This window comes from Podarcis filfolensis, assembly GCF_964270895.1.
Source record: "Podarcis filfolensis genome assembly, chromosome: 6".
NCBI classification, from domain to species: Eukaryota; Metazoa; Chordata; class Lepidosauria; order Squamata; family Lacertidae; genus Podarcis; species Podarcis filfolensis.
Window position 1 is genome coordinate 89,652,722 of NC_139609.1, and position 27,994 is coordinate 89,680,715.

The following is a 27,994-nucleotide window of genomic DNA, read 5'->3' on the forward strand; positions in this document are numbered from 1 at the left end:
CCCATCGGGCCGAAGGCAGACCACCAGGCTTGCAGCACTCACCATCCCCTGCCTCTGAAGATGGTGAAATAATGGAATATTTAAACAAATCTGTGCTATGGAGTGAGCTGTATGCAGCTTGGTAGCTTCAGTCGACAAAACCTTGGAAACATATCTGAATACAGTATCCTAGCTATCTGTCTGCCTGGCTGCCATTATCATTCTTGCTCCACTGATAATGTCCTGTTGTTGAGATCACTTCACAATTCCAATCTTATTTATTATAAGTATCACCCCAATTCTTTGGCTGCTTCCAGGCGACCTATTTATTCAGCATTCACCCTAATTCATTTACACAAAGTTTGTGGGGTGTATAGATGATGCCAGCTATTTATTAAGCACCTGCCCTGATTTGTTTACAAGGAGATAATCCAATGTTGCATCAAAGTAAATGTTATCCCACACTTTCCAGGACCACTTCCCGTCACTTTCCTTCTTGCAAAAAGAGCACCAAATCAACTTTAATTGTGCATGCTGCATTTGCTAGTATGCGATTAAACCCCACTCCAAAATAGTATCCGCCTGGAAGCGCCCTTTTTCAAGAAAACAAATCTGTCAAGGAGTGCCCTGAACTTCCTGGACCTTGAGAATGGGTGAAGGAGCCAAAGGAAGCAATCATTTTAATATAAAGAACGCCCTGTATTATGACAAGCCTTTGGTAGTGTTGTTTGGTATCAATGCATCATCCCGTGTCTTTGCAATTTCTAGATGACTCAGCATGCAACTCTGTGTGGTCCATCATTTTATATTGACTTTCTCCAAACATTTGGCATTAAATAAACTGCGATAACACTTCATAAATATTTTCCTAACATGTGGAATGTTTGACATGAATTTCAGCTATTTAAAAGCGAATAAACAATTGGATGTTGGAGAATAAGCAGAAGCTAAGCGCATGTGTGTGTGTGTGTGTGTGTGTGTGTGTGTATATATATATATATATATCACATCAAAGGCATCATAAGTATCTCCTTAAAGAAACTGTGCTATGTCTGTTTATTTGGGGATTGGGTGCAATCGTCTAGCCAGGCTAAGGCCTTGGCAAATGAAGCCAACTGAGTGAGCTTTGTGAGGTGTTAACTCTTCATATTGTCAGAACTCAGTTGAGCTACGGTTCAGTGGTAGATCTTGAGTCTCTCTTGCTGGTCTACTCAGATTTAGACCCTGGTATCTTCAGGACACGGGTGGCGCTGTGGGTTAAACCACAGAGCCCAGGACTTGCCGATGAGAAGGTCGGTGGTTCGAATCCCTGCAACGGGGTGAGCTCCCGTTGCTCGGTCCCTGCCAACCTAGCAGTTTGAAAGCATGTCAAAGTGCAAGTAGATAAATAGGTACTGCTCTGGCAGGAAGGTAAATGGCGTTTCCGTGAGCTGCTCTGGTTCGCCAGAAGTGGCTTAGTCATGTTGGCCACATGACCCGGAAACTGTACGCCGGCTCCCTCCGCCAATAAAGCGTAATGAGCGCCACAACCCCAGAGCCGGGCACGACTGGACCTAATGGTCAGGGGTCCCTTTACCTTTACCTTTATCTTCAGGTGCAAAAGGGAGTGTGCCCTTTAGCCTGAAATCCTGGAGGACTACTGCTAGTCAGTGAACACAACGCCAAACTAGCTGGAACAATGAGTTGACCCATTTCAGGTTAGACTGTTGGTCTGTCAAGCCCTGCATCAACCACACTGGTCTGGCAGAAGATCTTCAAGCATTCTGCCAAACAGAGCTCTTTCACATCACCTGCTACCTGAGCTTTCTAAACTGGAGATGCCAGGGATTGTTTGACCTTTAAAGCCTTAAAAGGCTCAGGACCGCAATACCTGAAGGACCGCCTCTTCCCATATGAACCCACCCAGACCCTGAGATCATCTTCTGAGGCCCTTCTTTGTGTGCTGCCTCCTCAAGAGGTCCGGAGGGTGGCAACATGAAAACGGGGCCTTCTTTGCAGTGGCTCCCTGCCTGTGGAATGCTCTCCCCAGGGAAGTTCACCTGGCGCCTTCATTATACAGCTTTAGGTGCCAGGCAAAAACGTTCCTTTATAACCAGGCCTTTGGTTGATTTTATTGACATCCAACACCCTTTTAGAATGTGGTTCTTTGGGGTTTTTTTTAATTGGGTTATTGTTTTTGGTTTGATTTTATATGTTGTGGTCTTGTTTGTGAACCGCCCTGAGACCTCCGGGTATAGGGTGGTGTATAAATTGAAATAATAATAATAATAATAATAATAATAATAATAATAATGCCCCGAACCTTCCTTAGTCAAGGCATGTACAGTAGCACTGAGTTAGGGTCCCCACCTAACTCCTGAGAATCTGCATGAACCCCCAACTCTCCATGCCTGAAGGCTCAAACTATGTTGTCTTAGTCTGGCTGGTGGCCTCAAATTTCAGAAATGTGACAATGCCTACTCCCAGATTATACATTTTTTTATGGACATAGGAGATTGGTTTTAACAGTGGTTTTAGTATGGTAGTTCTTGGTTCAAATGTTGCCTTTGCCACAGGCAAGCTACTCTTTCTTAGCCTCACATCTACAATGTGAAAATCTTTGGCCTGATTCCCCAGTTGCTGTTAGACCCTGACTCCCATCAGCCCCAGCAAGCCTGGCCAATCATCAGAGACGAGGGAATGAAGCATAGCATCATCCAGTAGGCCACAGGTTCTCCTGTGATAAACCATGGAGAGGACATTCTGGTTTGTACTGTCTGCCGTTCTCCGATTGGCTACCAGGGAACCAGTCCCTCCAGAGCTGGGCTTAACTCCACGGTGCCTCTCCAGCCCAATCTAGCCATGCCCTTTAGAGGCAGTGATTCATTCATACCCACAGGCCTTGCATGGACCAATAGTATGGCAGAGACATAGGTGTGTACCTGTTCCCTCCCCTAACCTAGTCTAGATGGTGCTCTTACAGAGTGTGGGACACTTTGCAGTGGAGGGAGGGTACAGGATCCTTTGATCCTTTGCTTCTGGGTGGGGTGACACTTCACGGAAATATTTGTCAGGGGAAAAATGTCGCCAGTTGAGGGGATTTTTGCGAGAGGCGTAGCCTGGATGAAAGAGGAAACAAATTGAAAATAACAGCTCATTTAGCAAGAGATAGCCGGGAGCCTTTAATCTATTGTCTTCAAATGTTCCAAATAGTGAAAAGTTTCCTTGCTCGGTAATGATAACAAGTGGTCCAAGCTGGGAAAAAGGGAGAAGCCAGTGATCTGTATTTATTTTTCCATGCGGCACATATCAAGATGGAGTTGTCCAAAGGAGCCACCATATTAGTTATCATGCACACACTTGCCTGTCTCTTTATAGAAATGCCTGCGTTGGTTATGAGAAAGGATAGCAGACAGTCTTGCTTTGAAACAGTGCAGGCAAGTTCCAGCCAAGAGAGCCAAGAGCTTGGATAACATACAAATGGTTTCTTTGTTGAGGCTCCTGGAAGGAAAGCCTTGGAAATGAATCTAAAGGAAGAAACTCTGATCAGCGATCTATGACTTAATAGTTACACAGCCCTGGCTCACAAGGCTGGAAAGGAAAAGTTGGGCAGATCCCACCCTCCTGGCAACGTGTAACCCTGTGGCTTAAGACAGACATCCTTCGCCAGGGAGAGGATTTCATAATAGTGACCTCCAGGTATTGTTGAATCCCAACTCCAAAAATTATTATTATCATCCTTATAAAGCACTGCACGTATATTAAAAGGTAAGGTAGTCCTGGCTCACCATCTACCAGACACAATGTGAAAAGAGAATGAATGAGGAGAGAAGAAGAAAGTCTCCCTCACCATTGGCCATGCTGATGGGTTGATATGAGTTGTAACCCAACAACACCTTGATAGTGCCATATTGGCCACCGCTGCAATAAATGTGTTTTTGTTGCCTATCCACAACAGCAAAAAAGTGTGTGTTTCTATCCATCTCAGGTGCTTCTGTTCGCATCTCAGGTATAAGGCGGTACAGTGGTACCTCGGGTTACATTACGCTTCAGGTTACAGACTCCGCTAACCCATAAATATTACCTCGGGTTAAGAACTTTGCTTCAGGATGAGAACAGAAATCGTGTGGCGGTGGTTCAGTGACAGAGGGAGGCCCCATTAGCTAAAGTGGTGCTTCAGGTTAAGAACAGTTTCAGGTTATGAACGGACCTCCAGAACGAATTAAGTTCTTAATCTGAGGTACCACTGTATACATATTTTAGTAGTAGTACAGTCACACCTTGGGTTACAGATGCTTCAGGTTGCGTTTTTTTGGGTTATGGACCCGCTGAAACCCGGAAGTACCGGAGTGGGTTACTTCCGGGTTTCGGGGGTTGCGCATGCGCAGAAGTGCTGAATCGCAACCTGCACATGCACAGACATGCTGCTGCAGGTTGCGAACACTGCGGGATGCGAACGTGCATCCCGCACGGATCATGTTCGCAACCCGGGCATCCACTGTAGTAATAATGATGATGATGATGATGATGATGTTCCACAACATTGGCCAAGCAGGTTCTTCTAGGAGCCCCTAAACAGGACAAGAAGGTGAGGATTAATGCAAGGCCAGCGACAGAAAATGGCAAAGTTGGGCCATTTTCCCCAAGACCAGAGATAGGCCTGTCATCTTCAGAGTGCTGCCATTTCCACTTTGCACAAAGACTGGATGTGATCTAAGAGAATGTTCAGTTTGGATGTTCAGCACCATCCAGGTGAAGGGTCCCCCTCCGCTGGGGTAACAGTGCCCCAAAGCTCCTCGCTGCGTAAGTCATTATCATTTCTCCTTTACAAATAGGGAAACTGGGGTTGGAGTTTATATCACCCACTTCCAGGACTAAGAGCCAAACTGCATGCCATGTGAAAAGAAGCATTCTTAAGTAAAGGTGGTTTAAAACAGCTTACACTTTTCTTAAAAGAAAACAACAGCTGGGGTGTGGGTGTGCATTGGGATTGGGTTGGGACTGTGAGTTGGGTGGGAGGGGGGTTAACTCTTTTCCTCTTGTTTTTTGTTTTTGTTTTACCCTCCAATACATCAATAATTTTTCTTTTGTTTTATAGACTCCCACCCTGTTTTCCATGGTGTTTTTTTTTTATTTCTCCCCCTTTACTGCACCCTATCTTCTGTCTCTAATTCCTTCTGTTGCTGATAGTTCAAATCCTGCTGGCGAGTTCATCATACTATAGTATTTCTTTAAGTAATCCTAAAAAGGCTTCCCTTCTTCCACGAAAGAAACATCAGTAGGTTCTCTTATTTTGACTGAGACCTCTGGATATAGGGCGGTATATAAATTCAATATACAGTGGTACCTCGGGTTACAGACGCTTCAGGTTACAGACTCCGCTAACCCAGAAATAGTACCTCGGCTTAAGAACTTTGCTTCAGGATGAGAACAGAAATCGTGCTCTGGCGGCGCGGCAGCAGCGGCAGGCCCCATTAGCTAAAGTGGTGCTTCAGGTTAAGAACAGACCTACAGAACGAATTAAGTTCTTAACCCAAGGTACCACTGTAAATTCAATATACAGTGGTACCTCTGGATGCGAACGGGATCCATTCCAGAGCCCTGTTTGCATCCTGAAGCGAATGTAACACGCGACTGTGTGTCTGCGCATCTGCAGGTCGTGTTTCACCGCTTCCGCACATGCGTGTGACGTCATTTTGAGCATCTGCGCATGCGCGAGCAGCAAAACCCGGAAGTAACACGTTCCGTTACTTCCGGGTCACCACGGAGCGCAACCCGAAAATGCTTAACCTAAAGCGTATTCATCCTGAGGTATGACTGTATATAAAGAAATTGACTGTTAACAGTTCCAGTTCCACATAGGCCATCAATTTACATATACATTCTTCTTGGGTCGGAACTTCTTCCTTCCATTTTAGTGCATAGAGAATCCTAGCTGTTGTTGTCACATACATAGACAACTTAGTCATAGAATCACAGAATCGTAGAGTTGGAAGAAACCCCCAAAGGCCATCTATTCCAACCCCCTGCAATGCAAGAATCTCAACTCAAACATCTAAGACAGATGACCCATCTAAGACAGATTAACCTCTGCTTAAAAACCTCCAGAGAAGGAGAGTCCACCACCTCCCGAGGGAGACCGTTCGACTGTCAAACAGCTCTTATTGTCAGAAAGTTATTCCTGATGTTTAGTCGGAATCTCCTTTTTTGTAACTTGAAGCCATTGGTTTGATTCCTAACCATCTCAAGGGCACCAGGTTGGGAAAGGCTGTTGCAGATGTTAGCCGTAATATTTTCTCACCCGGTTTGCTCTGGGGGAGGATTACAGGCACGAGGCCAAATTCTTTGTGGAAACCGCTGGCCTTTTTAATTCCCTCGCTTCCGTTCTAGAACTGCGATGGCCACCTGATAGGGGCGGCTGTCGGCTCTTCTCATGTCAGGCCCAAATTGGCCGCGAGAGATTGGGCGGTTGTATATGCGACTTCACTTCTTACACCTTCCGTGTTGTTTTCCCCAGATTGCGACGCAGCCGCTGCAGAGTGGAAACAGCACCCAGCTCTGTCTTATCCCCAGCACTCCCACTCAGCAGCAGGAAAAAGCTGGTGGGCCACAAAGGAGCCAGTCTGGCTGATTTCGGCCGAGCCAGTTACTGGAGCAGATAAGTAAACACTCAGCCAGCTCTGACATAAATTACGAGAGTCCTTGACAGCAAGACACTGACCAGGGTCGCCGATAAGGAGGGAGAAGGCCTTGCTTGTCTCTCGTTCCCATTTGCCTGTTTCACAATAACTGTCAGGGGGAAAGAATAGACACTTCAGCAACCAACAGACAAACGGGTATTCCCGTCACCTTGAGGGTGCATTGTCAGAACTGTCTCAAGGCACCATGGATGGGCAAACCTGTCATTCTTTGTACCTCTCAGGTTCTCATTTCCACATAGTTTGCGTTAAGAAACACCTCCTCGTGGAAATTCATCTGCCCCACAGTGTGAATTTCTCCCAGGTTTGTATGTATTTTTTGTGTAGTCTACACATTTTTGCAAAGCAGTCACCTTGTCATAACACATCTTTGTGTGCTATTTTCACTATCACATTTGATTTTGTGAACGCTTCACCCCAGTATTTGCATAACGTTTTAGAAAAGGTAGATTCGCCTTTAGATGTGAACCAAATCAAATTTCTCCCCTGTTCCTGAAGGGCAATTCCAAATTGTCATTATTTTGGGGTGGGAATCAGCCACACACCAACATGTTTAGATTGCACAATTAAAGGTTTTCCCACCACCATACACACAAACACAATTGAACTTTTTGCAAAAATGAAAGTGATGGGAAAGTGCACTGGAAATGGTGGGATAATATTTTCTCATTGTGATGCCATCTAACTCCCTTCCAACAAATCAGAATTTATCCTCAATAAATTGCTCCCTGTCCCATAACACTGGAACTTGTAACAGATAGGTAGCCGTGTTGGTCTGCCATAGTCAAAACAAACAAATTTTTTTTCTTCCAGTAGCACCTTAAAGACCAACTAAGTTAGTTCTTGGTATGAGCTATCGTGTGCATGCACACTTCTTCAGATACACTGAAACAGAAGTTGCCAGATCCTTCTATATAGTGAGAAGGTGGGGAGGGGTATTACTCAGAAGGGTGGTGGGAATGGGTGATTGGCAGATAGCTGTGATGAGCCTGTTGACGACTCATAATGACTGCAATAGGTCTTACAGGAAAAAGCAAGGGGTGCCAACAGTGTCCCTCAGCTCTCTATATTGGACAAACAGGCCAAACCTTACGCCAAAGAATAAACGGACATAAATCGGACATCAAGAATCACAAGACAGAGAAACCAGTAGGAGAACACTTCAATCTCCCAGGACATTCTATACAAGATCTCAAAGTAGCTGTTTTACTACAAAGGAATTTCAGAAATAGACTGGAAAGAGAAGCTGCTGAATTGCAACTCATTACCAAACTTAAAACCATGGAGAGACCTGGTCTGAACAAAGACATTGGATTCTTATCTCATTATACATGACAAAGCCATTTTTCACCTTCTCACCCCTTGCTTTTTCCTGTAAGACCTATTGCAGTCGTTATGAGTCGTCAACAGGCTCATCACAGCTATCTGCCAATCACCCATTCCCACCACCCTTCTGAGTAATACCCCTCCCCACCTTCTCACTATATAGAAGGATCTGGCAACTTCTGTTTCAGTGTATCTGAAGAAGTGTGCATGCACACGAAAGCTCATACCAAGAACTAACTTAGTTGGTCTTTAAGGTGCTACTGGAAGAAAAAATTTTTTTTTGTTTTGACTGGAACTTGTAGACATCCGATGAAGCTGAATGTTGGAAGATTTAGATAAAAGAAAGTACCTCTTCACTCAGCAATTAGTTAACCTGTGGAACTCACTCCCACATGGGTGATGGGCACCAACTTGGCCACAGTGAAATCAGGATGTTGGTCTAGATGGACCATTGGCCTGAAAACAACAACAACAACAACAACAACAACAACAACAACAACAACAACAACAACTTATACCCGCCCATCTGGCTGACTTTCCCTAACCACTCTGGGCGGCTCCCAACAGAATATTTAAAACACGCTAAAACATCAAACATTAAAAACTTCCCTAAACAGGACTGTCTTCAGATGTCTTCTAAAAGTCAGATAATTGTTTATTTCCTTGAGGGTGTTCCACATGGCGGGCACCACCACCGAGAAGGCCCTCTGCCTGATTCCCTGTAACTTCACTTCTTGCAGTGAGGGAACCCCCAGAAGGCCTTTGAAGCTGGACCTCACGATGGGGGTGGAGACGCTCCTTCAGGTATACATACTACATCTTATGTTCATATGTAGCACTATGATGGGGGGAAAAATGCCTTTCATCATGCTGTTTGGGTGACAGCCCTTCTATGTGCTTCTCTCTGACTGCTAGCCATAGGAGTGTATCTCTGATCCCAGAACAGATGAGTCTATTATTTCTGGCAAATGAAAAAGACGACTAACAGTGTAGTCCTAACCACATCCATTCAGAAGTACAGTAAGTCCTATTGCTTGACGGTAGACTAAAACTGGCGGGGCACTCCTTAATTCACCCTTTTTGGCCGGCGCAATATTATAGATGAGCGCAACCAGGGCTTCTGTTTTGTTTCCAGGGTTAAGATGCAAAGTTTGGAACTCGAAGTACACATATATCCGCACATAGTCAGCTCACGAAAGGGATCTCAGGAGATTCAGTGAAGGGTTGAGTTAGTCCGCTCTTCTCAAGGAGGGTTTCAATTAGCTCCACGTCTCCTGCGTGTGACAGCTTCACCAAGTTGATAAGTGGGAACGAGCTCAAACTTGCGTTGGCTAATCGATAGATACACCCGGGGAGATGGGATTTTGGTGCCAAGATGTACGGTTTGCTCAAATGAGTAATTGCGCTATTAGAACAACCCAGCACTGCGGTTCTGTTGGCAAGGGGACGACATGGACTGCACTCTTCAGCAAAGTTATTTAACACGAGGCAGGCTGACCTTACCCTGGGGGCGGTGGACCACTCTCAAGAAAGAACAGTTTGAAGAGTTTGGATTTGATATCCCGCTTTATCACTACCCGAAGGCGTCTCAAAGAGGCTAACATTCTCCTTTCCCTTCCTCCCCCACAACAAACACTCTGTGAGGTGAATGGGGCTGAGAGACTTCAGAGAAGTGTGACTAGTCCAAGGTCACCCAGCAGCTGCATGTGGAGGAGCGGGGAAGCGAACCCGGTTCACCAGATTACGAGTCTACCGCTCTTAACCACTACACCACTCTTAACCACTACAAAGGAAGGATCTGGTACTGGGGAAGAAATGCCCATGATTTAGTCCAAAATCTTTCGTTGGTTTGGATCCAAAGATGGGAAGTTGTCCCTTTGGGGTCAGCCCCACCAATGGTGCAACTCACCATTTCTGGTAGGCCTGGCTTATAGGCTCACTTCCCACTGCACCAATGCAAAGTGTTCTGGTTTGGGGAGTGTTCTGAGCAGCTACAGCTGCTCAGGCCAATGGTATACAGCCTCAGGGAGCCTAGCCCTGATGTTTAAAAAAGGTAAAGGGACCCCTGACCATTAGGTCCAGTCGTGACCGACTGGGGTTGCAGCGCTCATCTCGCTTTATTGGCCAAGGGAGCCGGTGTACAGCTTCGGGGTCATGTGGCCAGCATGACTAAGCCGCTTCTGGCAAACCAGAGCAGTGCATGGAAATGCCGTTTACCTTCCCGCCAAAGCAGTACCTATTTATCTACTTGCACTTTGACGTGCCTTCAAACTGCTAGGTTGGCAGGAGCTGGGACCGAGCAATGAGAGTTTCCCCCATCGCAGGGATTCGAACCGCCGACCTTCTGATCGGCAAGTCCTAGGCTCTGTGGTTTAACCCACAGCGCCACCTGCATTAATCCCACCCCAAACAACAGCTTCTTAGAGACAGCTACTTCTGCAAGGGGTGCGTCTCCCCACTCTCCCTCTTTCATCCAGCTGCCTCTCCGGCATACCCCGTTCTTGTTGCTGACTCCATGTAATATTGAATGTTTCACTGACAGCTGCCATAACCATGCCACCAAGATCATTGCGAAGAGGACAGATTTGTCCCCCCAAGAGCCTTAGAGGGGCTCAGGGGTTCATCCTCCAGGGACAGCAACCTCCAGACCACCCTGAAGAATTCTGCTGGACAGCTACTCAATAATGCAATGGATTCAGCAAAGTACGGAAATGTTTTAGACAGGCCCTGAAACACCCCCTGTCCTTCCCTCTGCTTTTAGCTGAGATGCTGGATTGACTTTTAACAATTTGCTGGACTTAAGTGCTGCTCTTGGTCTTTCATTGTGCTCTGTTGTCTAAATGAATTTTACAGGAGTGTGGTGCTAGCCTGTGAAATGTACTTTTAATCCCCATTTTAAATCATTGTATTTTATTGAGCCACTGCATTTTGTGCATGTGTTTTAGTCTTAGCCACCTTGTGCAAGCTTGGCCTTAAAAGCAAGACACAGAAACATTTAAATAAACAAACACGCTCTTTTATTTCAGCCTGCCAATAGGTGCAGACCAACAACCTGGTTGTCATTTATCTGCCTAAGTATTTCAGAGCTGGCTCCAAGTTTGGAGAGCCCTTTGGTATAACACCCTTCCCGTATTGGTACACGTCTCTTGTGGCAAGGTCTGGCTCCTCTTCCTTCCTCCAGACCTTCCCACTGAGGAGGGGATGGATAGGGGACTCAGCCATACCGCTGCAAATAAAATGTTTTGTTATAAAGTGCATTATACAAATGTGACACTAGATGGCGATGGGGAGCTATGGCAAATTCAACATATTTTTCAAAACGTTTTTTTAAAAAGCATATTTCACAGCGTTTTTTTATATGTGTCTAGATTCTACCTGGGAAGAGGCCTTACAAAAAGAAGCGGGAAGAATGGCAGAAGGCAGCAGTACGGGAGGGAGGCCTTGTTGCTGCTACGATGGAGGTTATGTGTCTGTTCTTGTACTTGCCCACAATCGGGGGCAGACCTTGGTAATATGGCACCCCGTACAAGGCCAAAATTTAATGTCACCTCAGCCTTCAAGCTGCTTTCCCAAAGCTGGGTAAGTGAGGGCCCTACAGTCCTGCCCCCTTCCCAAAGCCTAGTTAGTGCTCTCCCAGCTTTGGGAAGGAGATGGGAGGGCTCTAGGACCCTGCCAGAGCCAGGTGCCCCTTCCTGGCAACTTGCTACCTGAAGCAAGTGCTTACTAGGCTTTGGGGAAGAGGTGGGAAGCTGCTCCCTCAGCTTGGCGCCCCTTGTGAGGGAACCAGTCGTGCTGCACTAAATCCATCTCTGCCACAAAGTACTGACATAGTGCTTCTCCAAGACATCACAGATATTCAAAATGGCGGCCACCCAGGGCTCTTCAGAGTTCCAGAAAAGTGGGACTGGGACAGTCACCCTTTTTTTTTTTTTAAATAAATTTTTATTAAAGTTTTACAGAAAAGAAAAGTAGAGATTCTCAAAATAAAAAAAACCATAAGTTACAGAAGAAAGAAATACACAGAGATACAAGAAGAAAAATCACAACTAATTAAGAAAAATTAAATTTAAACAAAAAACAAAAGATAAAAACAAATCCATTATTCCCAATGACCTCAAATTCATATGCTTATGTTCTTGACCTCCTCACGCCTCCCCCCTTTTGTATTCCCGTTTAGATATTTAGTTCAGCAAATTCTTACCCTTTTTCAAATATTTAAACTTTATACCATAACACATTCTATATCAATATTTTCAGCCAATCATCAATGCCTTTTTTTGCATGATCTTATTAACTTTTATCACTAATTACCACTTATGACCAATCCAAGCACAGTTTTAGCATTCATTAATTTTATAGTATTTCTGAAGATAGTCTTTAAGTTTCTTCCAGTCTTCTTCCACCAACTCTTCTCCCAGGTCTCGGATTCTGCCAGTCATTTCTGCCAATTCCATATAGTCCATCACCTTCATCTGCCACTCTTCCAGGGTGGGTAGCTCTTGTGTCTTCCAATACTTTGCGATAAGAATTCTTGCTGCTGTTGTTGCATACATAAAGAAAATTCTATCCTTCTTTGGCACCAATTGGCCCACCATGCCCAGGAGAAAGGCCTCTGGCTTCTCTGGGACAGTCACCCTTGGCAGCTGCCTAAGGAATGGATGTTGTCTGCGGATGCCAGGAACGGTTTGTACACTACACAGGTTCAGAGTCTGAGCCAAGAAACCCTTCGTCCGACTTCTGCCATTAAACCACTTAAGTAGCTTTGGGGAAATGTCCACCTCACCATCTCAGCCTTGCACCTGCGATATGGGGACAGCTGTTCTGGTCTACCTTACAAGGGTGCCATGAGGAGAGGTGTATGTCGAGCATTTTGAACCCCCTGAAGTGCCTCATCAGTATTATATTTTTATTTATTTATTTGTCCCTGGCAATGCCGCCTGGTTCTTGGATGGATGGTACCTGTTTCCAGTGAGGTTTGGCGCACTTGCTGCAGGGTTTGTCTCCCTGGGCCTGCCTTATCAGGTGTTTTCATCTCGAGATAAGTCTTTTGTGCAGCTGTCTCTTCACACCCTCCAATTCCTCCCCTGCCTTGCCAAGAAATATAAACCCGGCCTGCTCGTGACTCTTGAGAGAGACAATTATGAAAGATTTTAATCAGATGCCCTCCTCTTCTTCTCCATCCTCAGTTTCAGAAATTTCTCCTCCCTTTGGCTCGGTTTAACCCAGGCTTGCAGGCCTCCTTGTTAGACACTCTCAGCCACCCTTCAGTATTTGCTTATCCATCTTTCCATCTATATTTCCTGCTGGGTTCTGCTTATTTTTACATGTTCGCCTAAGTGTTTATTCTTTTGGAAAGCCTTCCGTTCTGTGCATGGCATCTTCCTGGCAACCCCCTTCTCCAGCTTTCTATATCCCCCTCCCCTCTTGAGGGGACGGGAGGGATTAACTCTGGATTTATTTCAATTTTAATCTCCCTGGCTGTTTATTAAACAATCTCCCCATTTATCTGCAGACCATTTTCTTTACATTATAAAATTTCAATCAAAATTCCTTCAGGCAATCTTGTGTCCCCCCTTCCTGTGATCTCTAAATCGTATTTATGCTCAACTTTGACCCCGCCTGGCTGGCTTCCCAGGAGCAGCTTCGAGGAAGCTTAAGAGTATATTATAGGCTGCTTCCTGAGGACTCAAGAGTCCTAAAATGGGTGAGCGGTGGTATGTCTGAGGGGGGAATTTGAACTCATGGCTATACTGATCAACCAAAGGCTCTGTGGAAAGTTTATGTCTCTGAGCTGGCATCCCAGGCCATCAAAATATTCTCTTGGGCTGGAGAACATTGGTTTTCTTATTTATTACATCATTCCTCCAAGAAGCATAAAGGGCCCTTCCTCCCCCCAATTGCATCCTCACAACAACCCTGTGAGGTAGTCTAGGCTGAGATACAGTGCTTGTATAAAGTCAGTCAGTTGCTTCATGCTGGAATGAAGATTTGAACCAGGGTTTCTACAGCTGTGGTCCAATGCTCCTCTAAACCCAGGTGTGAGGAACATCAGCCCCAGGGGGTAAATGCAGTCCTCCAGCCCTCAGGACTCTTTCCTACAGGGCTGGCCCAATAAAATTTGGCACCTGAGGCGGACATCAGAGTAGTCAATGGCCGGACCAGGGAGGTGGAACAACACAGAGCAAAGGGAGCGTTTCTGGAGGAAGGAAATTTGTCAGTTGGACTACAGTGCAGCTTGTAGGAAATAACTTTAGTAGGACTGAACTCCGATTAATTGGGCAACCCTTTTTTTAAAAAAAAAATGAAAGTTAACTTTCTTTAATATAGGTCAATAGGAAAAATGTAAAAGAAAAATAGAAGGGATATATCCTTGACTGCCTTCTCCCAGGAAAGGGAGCGCCCCTTCAAAGACAGCATCCGCTGCAAGATATGGATGCACATTGCAAAAAAATGCAGTATCTCCTTTGCTTCAAAAGTGTTATGAACGTTGTAGGGAAATGCATGCTGATTGACTTGATTAACTAGTTAAAATCATGTTGATTCTTCAGCAAAGAGGTGTTTAATCAACCTATCAAATATCTGAATAACTATAGGGTATGAGATGACCCTCTGTTGCTCCAGAAGGTCGATATTGAATCAATGGGTGCAAATGTTAGGGGGTGAGAGTTTTGCTAAACATTTGGGGTTCTTGGCAGCGGAGCAGATCACCTTGGGGTGGGGTGAGCTGTCCTATCCTGGAGGCATTTAAGCAGAGGCTGCATGGCTGTTTCTCAAGGATTCTGTTGTTGCATCCTGCATTGCCAGATCCCGCACTGAGCATGAGATTGGACTTGATGACTTGCCTGCTCACCTTTCAATTCTGTGGGTGCTATTCAAAGTTTCACGCAGCGTGGGCCCACTGAAATGAATGAACATGACTAAACGAGGCCCATTCATATCAATAGCTCTAGTAAAACTTCGTTGAAACCGTGCCAGGATTCTACTTTTGTTTCATCAAGGCTTTGGGTTCTTTTGCTAAACGAGTAGAATTATTACTTGCTTTGGAATTGGAGCACCTTCCCCAACCTGGTGCCCTCCAGATGTTTTGGACTATAACTCATAGAATCGTAGAGTTGGAAGGGACCCCAAAGGTCATCAAGTGAAACCCCCTGCAATGCAGGAACTCCAATCAGCTCCAGCATATGCTGTTGTTGTTGTTTAGTCGTTTAGTTGTGTCCGACTCTTCGGACCAGAGCACGCCAGGCACTCCTGTCTTCCACTGCCTCCCGCAGTTTGGTCAAACTCATGCTGGTAGCTTCGAGAACACTGTCCAACCATCTCGTCCTCTGTTGTCCCCTTCTCCTTATACCCTCAATCTTTCCCAACATCGGGGTCTTTTCCAGGGAGTCTTCTCTTCTCATGAGGTGGCCAAAGTATTGGAGCCTCAGCTTCACGATCTGTCCTTCCAGTGGGCACCCAGGGCTGATTTCCTTCAGAATGGATAGGTTTGATCTTCTTGCAGTCCATGGGACTCTCAAGAGTCTCCTCCAGCACCATAATTCAAAAGCATCAATTCTTCGGCGATCAGCCTTCTTTATGGTCCAGCTCCAACATATACTCACTGCCAAACAATGCTCAGAACGACCTCAAGAAGCAGAAGACAGAGACCATGTCAAACCCATTTTTTCTATGGGCATCATTGAAGAAAATGACCTCTTTCAGCTTCTGCCTTCTGGAAGAAGGTACAGGGTTATAAAGACTAGGACTAGCCGCCTGAGAAACAGTTTCTATATGTGATTTTGGTTTTAGATGCAGTGTAAGGTAGTCTTTGGGACGCGGGTGGCACTGTGGGTTAAACCACAGAGCCTAGGACTTGCCAAACAGAAGGTCGACGATTTGAATCCCTGCAACGGGGTGAGCTCCCGTTGCTCGGTCCCTGCTCCTGCCAACCTAGCAGTTCGAAAGCACGTCAAAGTGCAAGTAGATGAATAGGTACCACTCCAGTGGGAAGGTAAACGGTGTTTCCATGCGCTGCTCTGGTTCACCAGAAGCAGCTTAGTCATGCTGGCCACATGACCCAGAAGCTGTACGCTGGCTCCCTTGGCCAATAAAGCGAGATGAGTGCCGCAACCCCAGAGTCAGTTACGACTGGACCTAATGGTCAGGGGTCCCTTTACTTTTACCTTTAAGGTAGTCTTTATGTGAGTATACTGTATTCAGTTATGAGGTATCAGAGTTTTTAGGGGCTAACCAGGCTGGGATATCTGGGATAGCAGGCTTGTTGGTTTTTGAATGTTGGATTTAGATTTTTTCAATTTCGTTGTTCTGTATGGGACAATGACAATAAAGATTATCGTATCGTATCAGAGATCACTAGTGGAGAAAATGAGACCATGTGTCACCTGAAGGCTGATTATATGAGACCCTTTCCCTTTGCTAACTAAACACAAAACTTCTAACTCCCCTTCCCCATTTTACACAAGGAGGAGGTGCAGCAACCCCAAAGCGTGGGATCTCTAACCATCTCCAGATTCCTTCCCACCTCTGGTGCGACGTGCCAGGAACTACCGCCCACCTCTCTCTCTCTTGTGGCGCCTACCGATTCCACTCTGAAAACCTCCCTGGTTTATCACAGCTGGGAGAGCTCCTGTGAAGGCCCCTGGTGCCTGCCGCTTGTCAACAAGCCCTCTTATCTTCTCAAAACATTGACTTAACCCTTTGTCTTGCAGCCACATGGAACAATGTGGGGAGAGGGGGAAGGTGGAGTGTGGGGGGTTCTGGGGCCGTCCAGGCTGAAAAGATGCCTCTTGGGAACTTCTATACATTAGGCACAACATGTCCCGCCTGCCTGGGGGAAAACCAGTCTTAATTGGGGGGCTACTGGCCATCAAGTTTGCGAATGGACTCTGCCTTTAGAGCACATTGAAAGCACGTTCCCCCCCTCAAAGAATTCTGGGCACTGTTGTTTGTTAACTACCATGCCCGGAACTCTTTTAGATGAAAAATGGGCTTTGGGTGTGCTCTAAAGGTGTCGTGCGCCCACAGTCCGAGTCTTTAGGGATTCACCTAAAGGAGTGATGACCATGGTGTACTTACAGGAAGTGTCACTACCAGGGGGAACAGGTCTTTTCCAGGTGACCTGTTTATTGAGCCTTCAACCTTGATTTATTTGCAGGGAGGTGAGATGACGCCGGTTATTTATTGAGCATTCATATTGATTTGCTTGTGAAGAGGTTAATAATAATAATAATAATAATTTATACCCCGCCCATCTGGCTGGGTTTCCCCAGCCACTCTGGGCAGCTCCCAATATTAAAAACATGATAAAACATCAGTCATTAAAAACTTCCCTAAACAGGGCTGCCTTCAGATGTCTTCTAGAAGTCAGGTAGTTGTTTATTTACTTGACATCTGATGGGAGGGTGTTCCACAGGGTGGGTGCCACCACCGCTAAGGCCCCCTGCCTAGTTCTCTGCAACCTCACTTCTCACAGGGAGGGAAACACCAGAAGGCCCTTGGAGCTGGACCTCAGTGTCCAGGCTGAACGATGGGGGTGGAGAGGCTCCTTCAGGTATCCTGGGCTGAGGCCATTTAGGGCTTTAAAGGTCAGCACCAACACTTTGAATTGTGCTTGGAAACATACTGGGAGCTAATGTAGTTTAGGTGAAGTGGCGTCAAGCAATGGTTGTCCCACACAATGGCGGTTTTGGGGCTCTCCTATTTCAGTGGCACCCTATGTGATGCTAAAATTTGGCACCTCCACCGCTCATGCTCCGTTCTATGTCTATCCTGCAGTACTGGCACTCCCTGCAGACAAACCCATCATGCTGCCCTAAAACCACTTCTGCCCCACATTTCCCATTGCACTTCCCCTCCTTACTGTGAAAAGTCTGCTCTTTTGGGGAAGTGGGTTAGTAGCGCCAGTGTGGTTTAGCGGACAGAGTCTTGGACTAAGACCTGGGAGACCAGGGTTCAAATCCCCACTCGGCCATGAAGCTGACTGAGTGAGCTAGGACCAGCCATCATCTCTCAGCCTAATGGTGCTACCTATGGTGCTGGAGGAGACTCTTGAGAGTCCCATAGACTGCAAGAAGATCAAACAGCTCCATTCTTAAGGAAATCAGCCCTGAGTGCTCACTGGAAGGACAGATCCTGAAGCTGAGGCTCCAATACTTTGGCCACCTCATGAGAAGAGAAGACTCCCTGGAAAAGACCCTGATGTTGGGAAAGATGGAGGGCACAAGGAGAAGGGGACGACAGAGGACGAGATGGCTGGACAGTGTTCTTGAAGCTACCAGCATGAGTTTGACCAAACTGCGGGAGGCAGTGGAAGACAGGCGTGCCTGGCGTGCTCTGGTCCATGGGGTCACGAAGAGTCGGACACGACTAAACAACAACAGTCTACCTTAGAGGGTTTTCATTAGGATGAAATGGGGAGGGAAACCAAGCACTCTACCTTGAGCTCCTTGGAGGATAGTGGATTATAAATGTGGCACCTTTATAACAAAGACCTCCAAATCGACTATCGTTGTGCAACCTGAATTTGCTTGCCATTAGCCACTTCACCTTAAAAGGAGAATCGAGTCATTTTAACAATCCCCTTGATTCCACTTATCCAAAATGACAGGATCTCCTGTTTTCCTAAAGCTCTCCTTCTCCGTCTCTCTTTTTTAACAAGTATTGAGCCTGGTTTCTGATATGAACCAGAGGCCCAAGTGGTAGAACTAAAATGTAAGAGGGTCTTTTGCGTGTAATAACCAAAAGGAGTTTGTGAGTCTTATCGCCAGAGATAAGGGACTGGCTCCCGGCCCCCTCTTTCGGACTTGGCTGGCACCATTAAATATACAACTCACCTAAAAGAGAAATGAGGCTGGATTTTCCCTAATCACTCCCTTGTTTCATGTCTCTCCTGCCCCCCTCTCTCCCCTTTTAAATGTGGGAAAGACACATTAAGACATAGGGCTACGATCTGCAATGTTTCGAGGGAGGAGAAGGTGCGATCCAGATCCATTCAACCCAACTGGCGTTTGGTCAGTGACATCTACGGGCTGTGTGACTCGCACTCAGGATTTCAAAACAATTGATTACGATTGATTGTGAAGCTTTCAGATCTATTTCGAGAGATGTTATTTAATTAGCTGTTACAGCTCTTACATTGTCCATGCATTAAGAGTAGAAGCATGATTGATGTTGTGTTTGTACGATGTCAGGCAGGCCCAAGCTATTTGTAGAGTAAGTCATAGACTTTCATCTTCGATGAATATTTGTGAAAGTGCTTTTCTCCTTGTCCCCATGATCAAGTTGCTGAAAGCCCACTGAGAGCCCACTACTGGCAATAAAGAAAAAGAGAGAGCTGTGTTACCCTTATGCTAAGCATTGCTAAAGTCTAGTATGGTGTAACCATTTCACCTAATATTATCTATGTATTTATTTATTATTATTTATTGAATATCTAATCCGAACTTTCCAAAACAATACATGAATCAGGACACAGCCATCCTTCCAAATTTCCAGATTTGATTTATTGATTATATTTATTAAATTTGAATAGCACCCTTCATCTGAAGATTGCAGGTCGGTTCAAAATATAAAAAGAGACAAAATGAGAATATAAAATATAAAACAAAAACAAATCAATAACCTCCCCTCCCACAATCACATTTTAAAGGACATAGAATGTTAATCGGCCAAAGGCCTGGTTCTAAAGAAAGGTTTAAAGATGTATTGTGAAGGCACCAGGCAAGCCTCCCTGAGGAGAGCATCCCTCAAATGGAGAGCCACCACAGAAAAGGCCCATTCTCGTGTTGCCACCCTCCTGGTCTCTTGTGGAGAAGGCACACAAAGAATGGCAACAGATGATGATCGCAGGGTTTGGGTTGGTTCATATGGGGAAAGACAGTCCTGGAGGTATTGCGGGAATACAGTTAATACAGATTTTACAAAAGAGTTCTCCAGACAAGTTAAAAGGTAAAGGGACCCCTGACCATGACCGACTCTGGGGTTGCAGCGCTCATCTCGCTTTATTGGCCGAAGGAGCCGGCGTACAGCTTCCGGGTCATGTGGCCAGCATAACTAAGCTGCTTCTGGCAAACCAGAGCAGTGCATGGAAACGCCGTTTACCTTCCCGCCAGAGCGGTACCTATTTATCTACTTGCACTTTGATGTGCTTTCGAACTGCTAGGTTGGCAGGAGCAGAGACCGAGCAACAGGAGCTCACCCCGTCGCGGGGATTCAAACTGCCGACCTTCTGATCGGCAAGTCCTAGGCTCCGTGGTTTAACCCACAGTGCCACCCGCGTCCCAAAAGAGGCGTGTGCACACAAATGAATATACCAGGATAATGTGTACATAAAAATGGATATATTAGTAAAAAAAAAAAAAAACCTACAAAAGTGCATTAAATATGGGAATATTGGTTTGCAAGCATGTCCGTATTAAGTAAAATTGCATACAGAAACATGTATATGAAGAGAAATCAGTTCTAAAATGCAGGTGAAATATCTTTTCATCGCAGAATGATGTGGAAATGTGCAGGACTGAATTTAAGATGGGAGAAACGAGGATTTGAGAGAAACCAAAATGGACGGATTCTCATTTTTGGAGACACCCATTTCCCTCGCTCGGCTGACCTGTTGAAACAACCAGACATCAAACTGTTCAAAGGGAAAAATAGTTCTTCGTAACATAATCATTGGGTTTTTACGACTGGCGTTGCTGAACTGGCTGGTGAAACTGGCTGTCAGGTGGCAACTGGGCATTGTCAATGCGGTCAGAGTGAGTGGCGTTCCCACACGTCCACTGCGGTGGAAGACATGACCGCATTGGGAATATATCCCAAGACAATCTCAGTAGGAAAAATCTCGCATGCTTGGGCAACGCCAGGAGGGCACCTGGTAAGGATCACTCATCACCGCCAGCCCTCGATCCGATTCAGCGTTACCTTTTCAGGCTTTCGGAGATAATGGAAGTTGGCAAGCCTGTTGGTTTTAATCAGTTCAAGGCAAGGCTGAGCAATATAAATGACTCTCCCGGGAGAAGACAGGATTCCACATTCCAAATGGGTATGATCAAATGCATTACTCTAATTTTAAAGCCAGGGAAGTGGGGGGTGGGGAGTTTGTGTACTGAGTTTTGAAGTGAAACTAAGAAGGCTCTCCCACCCTCCCACCCCAATTCAACACCTGAAGTTAGGTTCCCTCATATCTCATGCCTTGTATGAATATTGCGAAAGCAGAAGGAAAAAGTAGAAGGGATCCTTTGAAAAAGCCAAGCGTACATTGTGATGGAATCATGTGCCCTGTTCAGAAGTTTGTTAATTGTATCTGTGAAAGGCCTGAACACAGAAGACTTGATTTCCAATCATTCTGCAGAGGACCAGGACTGCAACTGAATAATGATAAGTTTCTTTTCCTCCTGATATTTTCATACCAGCCAAAAGTGCAACGCATTTGTTTTGTTTTTGTTGTTTGTTCCAGTTATAATTCCAGTTCCTTTATATTATTGGCTATTATTGTTGTTCTAGATAATGGAAGGAAACAACAGATGGAGAGAAGTTTCACAGCTCTCCTTTTTGAACCAGGGTAGTCAACGTGGTCCCTTCCAGATGTTGCAGGACTGCAACTCCCTTCACCCCTACCATTAACCATGCTGGCTGAGGCTGATGGGAGTTGGAGTCCAACAGCACCTCAAGGGCATCACATTGGATACCTATGTTATAGAACTACAATTCCCAGGATTCCAGTGGAGAAACCATGACAGATATACCAATCTAAGTTTGAGCAGCTAGCTTTCAGCAGTGTGATACTGGTAATATGTATGATTTGTAACATTATCCCTAAGATATTTGTTCTTAGCACCTCATCATTTCTTTCAGGGCTTTGCATTGTCTTGAATCTTGTAAAATGTAAGGTTCAGCCAACAGTCTCAGTCAGAGATGTACTTTTTTCTTTTTTAAAAGTCCCAAGAAAATTTTATGAAGCGTAGACAAAGCAAGATCCTGTGCCTGCTCCATCCAGATCTTGAGAAGGCACAGATGAACATGCCAGACAAGATTTCCTAAATATCAGGCAGAGCTGAATCTTGTTATTGATAAACCAGGCCCATTCAGCAAATCTCAATCCACTGCTGTGTTGTGTTGGAGCAACACACTTTCAATTTGGCTATAAACCAGAAGTGACAAAGGGTGTAATGCTTTTCCTTAAAAACAGCTCAAAAACTTCTCCCCTTTTTTGCAAATTTGCCAGAAATAAATCAACAACTTTTCTGTCCCGATTTCCACTGTCTGAAATATGGCAACCCTAAGCTAAGAGGTCCCATTACTTCCTGCTTGTAAAAAAAGAAAAAGAAAAGTCTATTGCTCAGGACAAGGATAGAGAACCTCTGATCCATTGAATGTTGTTGGACTGCAACTTTCAACATCCCTGAGTATTAGCCATGCTCGCTGGGGCTCATGGGAGTTAGAGACCAACAACATATTGAGAATTGCAGGTTTGCAGACTCTGGTTTAGGGCCAATCTTTCAGTCTTAAACATGTGGTGCGACATCACATGAATCTACTAGGCTTTTGAAGCCACATGCAACTTTTTTTAAAAAAAAAAATCAACACAGGTTGTTTAAAGGTATGGGTAAAGGGACCCCTGACCATTAGGTCCAGTCGTGGCTGACTCTGGGGTTGCGGCCCTCATCTCGCTTTATTGGCCGAGGGAGCCGGCGTACAGTTTCCGGGTCATGTGGCCAGCAGGACTAAGCCGCTTCTGGTGAACCAGAGCAGCGCACGAAAACGCTGTTTACCTTCCCGCCAGAGCGGTACCTATTTATCTACTTGCACTTTAAGGAGCTTTCAAACTGCTAGGTTGGCAGGAGCAGGGACCAAGCAATGGGAGCTCACCCCGTCGCGGGGATTCGAACCGCTGACCTTCTGATCGGCAAGTCCTAGGCTCCATGGTTTAACCCACAGTGTCACCCGCGTCCCATAACAGGTTGTTTAGGTATACTGTATTTATGAATTGCTTCTTGCAACAAAACAAATACCAAAGCAAGTTCTTTTCCTTTCCTTTTCAAGTTCATTTATCTGAAAGAAAAACAATGCAATATGATGTAATTTTCTAGAGAAGAAAATACAAGAAATTTACAAGTCACATCATGACCTCCTCAAAGAATAAAGAGTTCCAGAATTCATGTACTGCCACTGTTGTGTCCTTTCGTAATTTTTTCCTGGATGCATATGTAATCAGGTTCCAACAGGTGATGTAAAATGATTGTTCTTTCTTTTCCTTGCATAACCTGGGTTTTATGTGTAATTTTCTCTGCCATTGCTAATGTACAAGTTGTTCTATACCATGCTGGTGAGTTTAGGTTATTCAGGTTTTTCCCCACCACCGAATGATAGTTTGTCTAGCCACAATTAGCAAATGCAAAATTAAGTATTTAGACTTCATATCCTTATTCTGTCCTGTAAACACAGAAAACACAAATAATTCTGGATTATGTTAATTTAGAACCCCAGATTTCTTAGCCACATCCTCCTGGCTGATTCTGTAGTTGCCACTAGACTTGGTGAAGACAGGGAAAAGCAACTGCCATGAGGTCACAGGGGAAAAACAAGTGTATTTTTTCCAGGTTTTAAGTGCAAAGCAAAGTTCATTGCCAAAGTGTGGGTTCATAAAATAAACAACAATCACAATTAGGCACTCAGTTTATGTTTCTTTCTAACCCTTGCCCGTATTGCAGCTACTGATGGCTTCGCAGTGGATTGAGAAGGGCTTTATGGTCTGCTGTGCTACCATAAATAAACTTTAATTTCCCATTATTAACCCCCACAGAATGACTGCTACCTTGATGATAATTAACACTGCTGCTTGTTGGCACTGCACTTTGGTTTATGACGGTGTGTTTTTGGCGCACGAGGGAAAACCTTTGAACTCGTTTTACAGATCCTCTGAAGGACATTCCTGGGTCTCTTGAGAAGGAAGTTTAACCCTCCTGACTCTATGTGCAATAGATAACCTGGTTCTGAGGGCAGGTGAAGCCTCTGTTGCCGACTCAAACGCACTGCTTCTTGCAGAGTGCACTCCTCTTGTGCTTCAGAAAACACCTGGAAAGTTGTGCTTGGTGCAGAGTTTCTCCCACGCCAGCTTTGTTGAAAGCTTGCAGGCCAGCGAGTACAATTTGATATGCCAGCACTGGGAGACAGTGGAGGAGTGTGCCTTTGGGGGTGAGGTCAAGCTGTTGGAAGGTTGCAGCACCTGCTGTGGCAGAAGAGCCTGATGCAGGAGGGACATGTTTTGTTGCAAGTTGAATCCTGACAAGACAGAAGTACTGTTTTGGGGGAACAGGAGGTGGGCAGGTATGGAGGACTCCCTGATCCTGAATGGGGTAACTGCGCCCCTGAAGGACCAGGTGCGCAGCCTGGGAGTCATTTTGGACTCACAGCTGTCCATGGAGTCGCAGGTATATTCTGTGTCCAGGGCAGCTGTTTACCAGCTCCATCTGGCACGCAGGCTGAGACCCTACCTGCCCACGGACTGTCTCGCCAGAGCGGTCCATGCTCTAGTTATCTCTTGCTTGGACTACTGCAATGCACTCTATGTGGGGCTACCTTTGAAGGTGACCCAGAAACTACAACTAATCCAGAATGTGGCAGCTAGACTGGTGACTGGGAGCGGCCGCCGAGACCACCTAACACCGGTCTTGAAAGACCTACATTGGCTCCCAGTACGTTTCTGAGCACAATTCAAAGTGTTGGTGCTGACCTTTAAAGCCCTAAACGGCCTCGGTCCAATATACCTGAAGGAGCGTCTCCACCCCCATCATTCTGCCTGGACACTGAGGTCCAGCGCTGAGGGCCTTCTGGTGGTTCCCTTGCTGTGAGAAGCCAAGTTACAGGGAACCAGACAGAGGGCCTTCTCGGTAGTGGCACCCACCCTCCCACCAGATGTCAAAGAGAGAAACAACTACCAGGCTTTTAGAAGACATCTGAAGGCATCCCTGTTTAGGGAAGCTTTTAATGTTTAACAGACCACTACATTTTGATATTTTGTTGGAAGCCGCCCAGATGGGAGGGGAATAAATTATTATTATTATTATTATTATTATTATTATTATTATTATTATTACTGCAGATAGGGCAGATGAAGGAGTCCACTTGTGCGCTGCAGATTACACCTTGGCATTTCTTCTCTCTGCGCTCTTCTTCCCAGAGGTCATGTGATCTCTCTCACTGACTAAGGCAGCTCATGCCTTGTGTCAATCAGGTTAAGTTTATAACCCGTAAACTGTTGCGTCCTGTGTTGTTTTTGCAGTGCTGAAGGGACGCCTCCAATATTAAGATTCATCAGAATCATTTTTAAAGCAGCATGATCAACCAAGTTTCTAGCCCTCAGGGCTGTGAAGATATGTTTGAAAACACCTAGCGAAATATCAGGTTTGGGTTGAGGTTGCTGAGCAGGAATACTAGTGAGTGGAAGAACATAAGAAGCCATGATACATTAAGTGTGACCATGGGCCCATCTAGCTGAGTATGCCCTACACTGACTGGCAGCAGCTCTCCAAAGCTTCACACAGGGAGTCTTTTTTCAGCCATACCTGAGACATCAGAGATTGAACCTGCAACATTTTGCATGAAAAGCATCTGATCTCCTACTATGCTGTGGCTCTTCCTCTAGATTTCTATTTCGTCCTTGGTTTTTTCCCATCCCATGGCTAACAGAGGCAGAACAGCTTATGCAAAATAACCATAACAGCAAATGTACCTAATATTCACAATTTTCATAATTAATGTTCATAATGTTCATAATTAAACATGCCAGAACATTTTTTGTTGGCAGTGCTTTACATCAGCATACAGTTAGGACAGGAATGGGGAAAATGTGGCCTTCCAGATGTTTCTGGATTCAAGATTTGATTATCCTCCACCGTTGGTTATGCTGGCCAAGGCTGATGGAAGTTGGAAGTCTCTCATTATGGTCAATAGTCAGTACAATCCCTTTGTAAGGATTGCACCACATTTTTTTTTAAAAAAACCAAAACACCACATCACTGCACCCATGTCGCCATATAATAAACAAGAGGATTTGTGTGTCCAGTTCTGTGGGAGTTTGAGGCTTGCAGGGGAAGCTGGCAAGATCCAGTGAAGACAAATCAAAATCTTGCTAAAGCACAGAGCAGGCAAGAACAGGACCTTGGACAGCTCCAAAGAGGAGGAATGCTCTCATCATAAGGCAACTACAGGAAGATGTTGTCCCAGCAAGGAGTAAGAGCCAATGGAAGCCGTATGTTGGCTGATCAGACCTGCAGTGAGCTAAGTGCCACCTGCCTGGGAGAACTGGCTGGGTAGTTAATAATAATAATAATAATAATAATAATAATAATAATAATAATAATAATAATTTATTTATACCCCCCCTCCGCCCATCTGGCTGGGTTTCCCCAGCCACTCTGGGTGGCTTCCAACCGAATATTAAAAGCAACACAGCGTCAGACATTAAAAACTTCCCTAAACAGGGCTGCCTTCAGTTGTCTTTTAAAAGTAAAATAGTTGTTTATTGCCTTGACATCTGCTGGGAGGGCGTTCCACAGGGCGGGCGCCACTACCGAGAAGACCCTGTGCCTGGTTCCCTGTAACTTCACTTCTCACAGTGAGGGAACTGCCAGAAGGCCCTCAGCGCTGGACCTCAGTGTCCGGGCTGGATGATGGGAGTGGAGATGCTCCTTCAGGTATACAGGACCGAGGCCATTTAGTTAAAGGGACCTTGTCTTGTTTAGCTTTCTTTGACTTATGTAAGGCTGGAAAGATATAGAGGCACTGCAGGGGAGCCTAAGGATGGCAGTGCTGTGCCCTCTGGTCAGTAGGGCTCAGAATAAAGCCAGTATTCAGCATTCTTTTAAACCTGTGACCAAGAAACGAAATCCAGGATGAGTTTTGGTACTTCACAGCTTGGTTTTCTTCTTTTCTTTTCTTTTCTTTTCTTTTCTTTTCTTTTCTTTTCTTTTCTTTTCTTTAATAAACATCTTTATTGGTTTAAAATACTATCATACAAATACATTACATATGGTTACAACAGAGTTTCACACGAAAATGAAAAAAAGAATAACAAGAATAAAAATAAAAAGCAAAAAAGATTTAACATTAAAATAACAATTGTATTATCATATCTTGACCAATAAAGTCTTCTGGAACAAAAACTTCCAATCATTCTCATTTTTTAAAAAAATATCTTGATTTTATCTCACAGTTTATTTTATAGCTTTTTCTGCATATTCTTCTAAGATATTTCCCCCCAATTATTTATTATACACAAGTATCATTCAATTCTGCCAGGATAGTTTCATTTTTACAGTGTGATCTTATATACTCCTTGAATAATATCCATTCTCTATATACTTTTTGATTTAAGGCTCCCCTAACTTTTCCAGTCAGCTTTGCTAAATGAAAATACTCTACCATGAGTGTTTGCCAGTCTATTATTGTTGGTACAGAACTATATCACAGCTTGGTTTTCAATCACTGTGAACATTAGAGTCCAGGAGCCAATCTGAGTGTGCACCTTTACTTCTTTAGTTCCTTAGTGGCAAAGAGCACATACTTTGCATGCAGAAGGTCCCAGGTTTAGTTCTTTGTATCTCCAACTGAAAAGGACCAGGGAGCAGCTGAATGGATAGACCTCTGCAAAAGACCCCAGGAAGTCTGCTACCGGTTAGAATGGATGATACTGGTCTAAGACAGGCAAGCTGTATAGTTTTAGACAGACAAGTGCCTCAATAAGAGCAAGCGTTGCATGTTCCCAGATAAATAGAATTGTTATTAGATGGTGCATTTCATGCTGTGCCGGATTGCTGTTTCTTTATACAAGTAACTTTTTAAGGAGGCAAATGGACTGAGGTAGATAGATGTTGCATCCTTCGCTTGCATTATTGGACTGTTTGTCATCCTTAGTACATTTGGAAACAGTGGTGAAGCTGTGAAGTTGCACTGGTATTTTATTCATCCAGATATATAATAGAATCAAAGAACTGTAGAGTTTCGAAGGGACCTCA

At 44.9% G+C, this 27,994-nt stretch overlaps 1 long non-coding RNA gene across 1 annotated transcript in view; it reads left to right on the plus strand.

Moving 5' to 3' along the window:
* The window catches only part of LOC310764925, a 28,143-nt gene extending 21,191 nt beyond the window's left edge, over nt 1-6,952 (plus strand). The window contains exon 3 of the long non-coding RNA XR_014549363.1: nt 6,476-6,952. This is a non-coding gene — a long non-coding RNA (uncharacterized lncRNA). The remainder of the gene's footprint in view (nt 1-6,475) is intronic.
* The last annotated feature ends 21,042 nt before the right edge of the window (nt 6,953-27,994 follow it).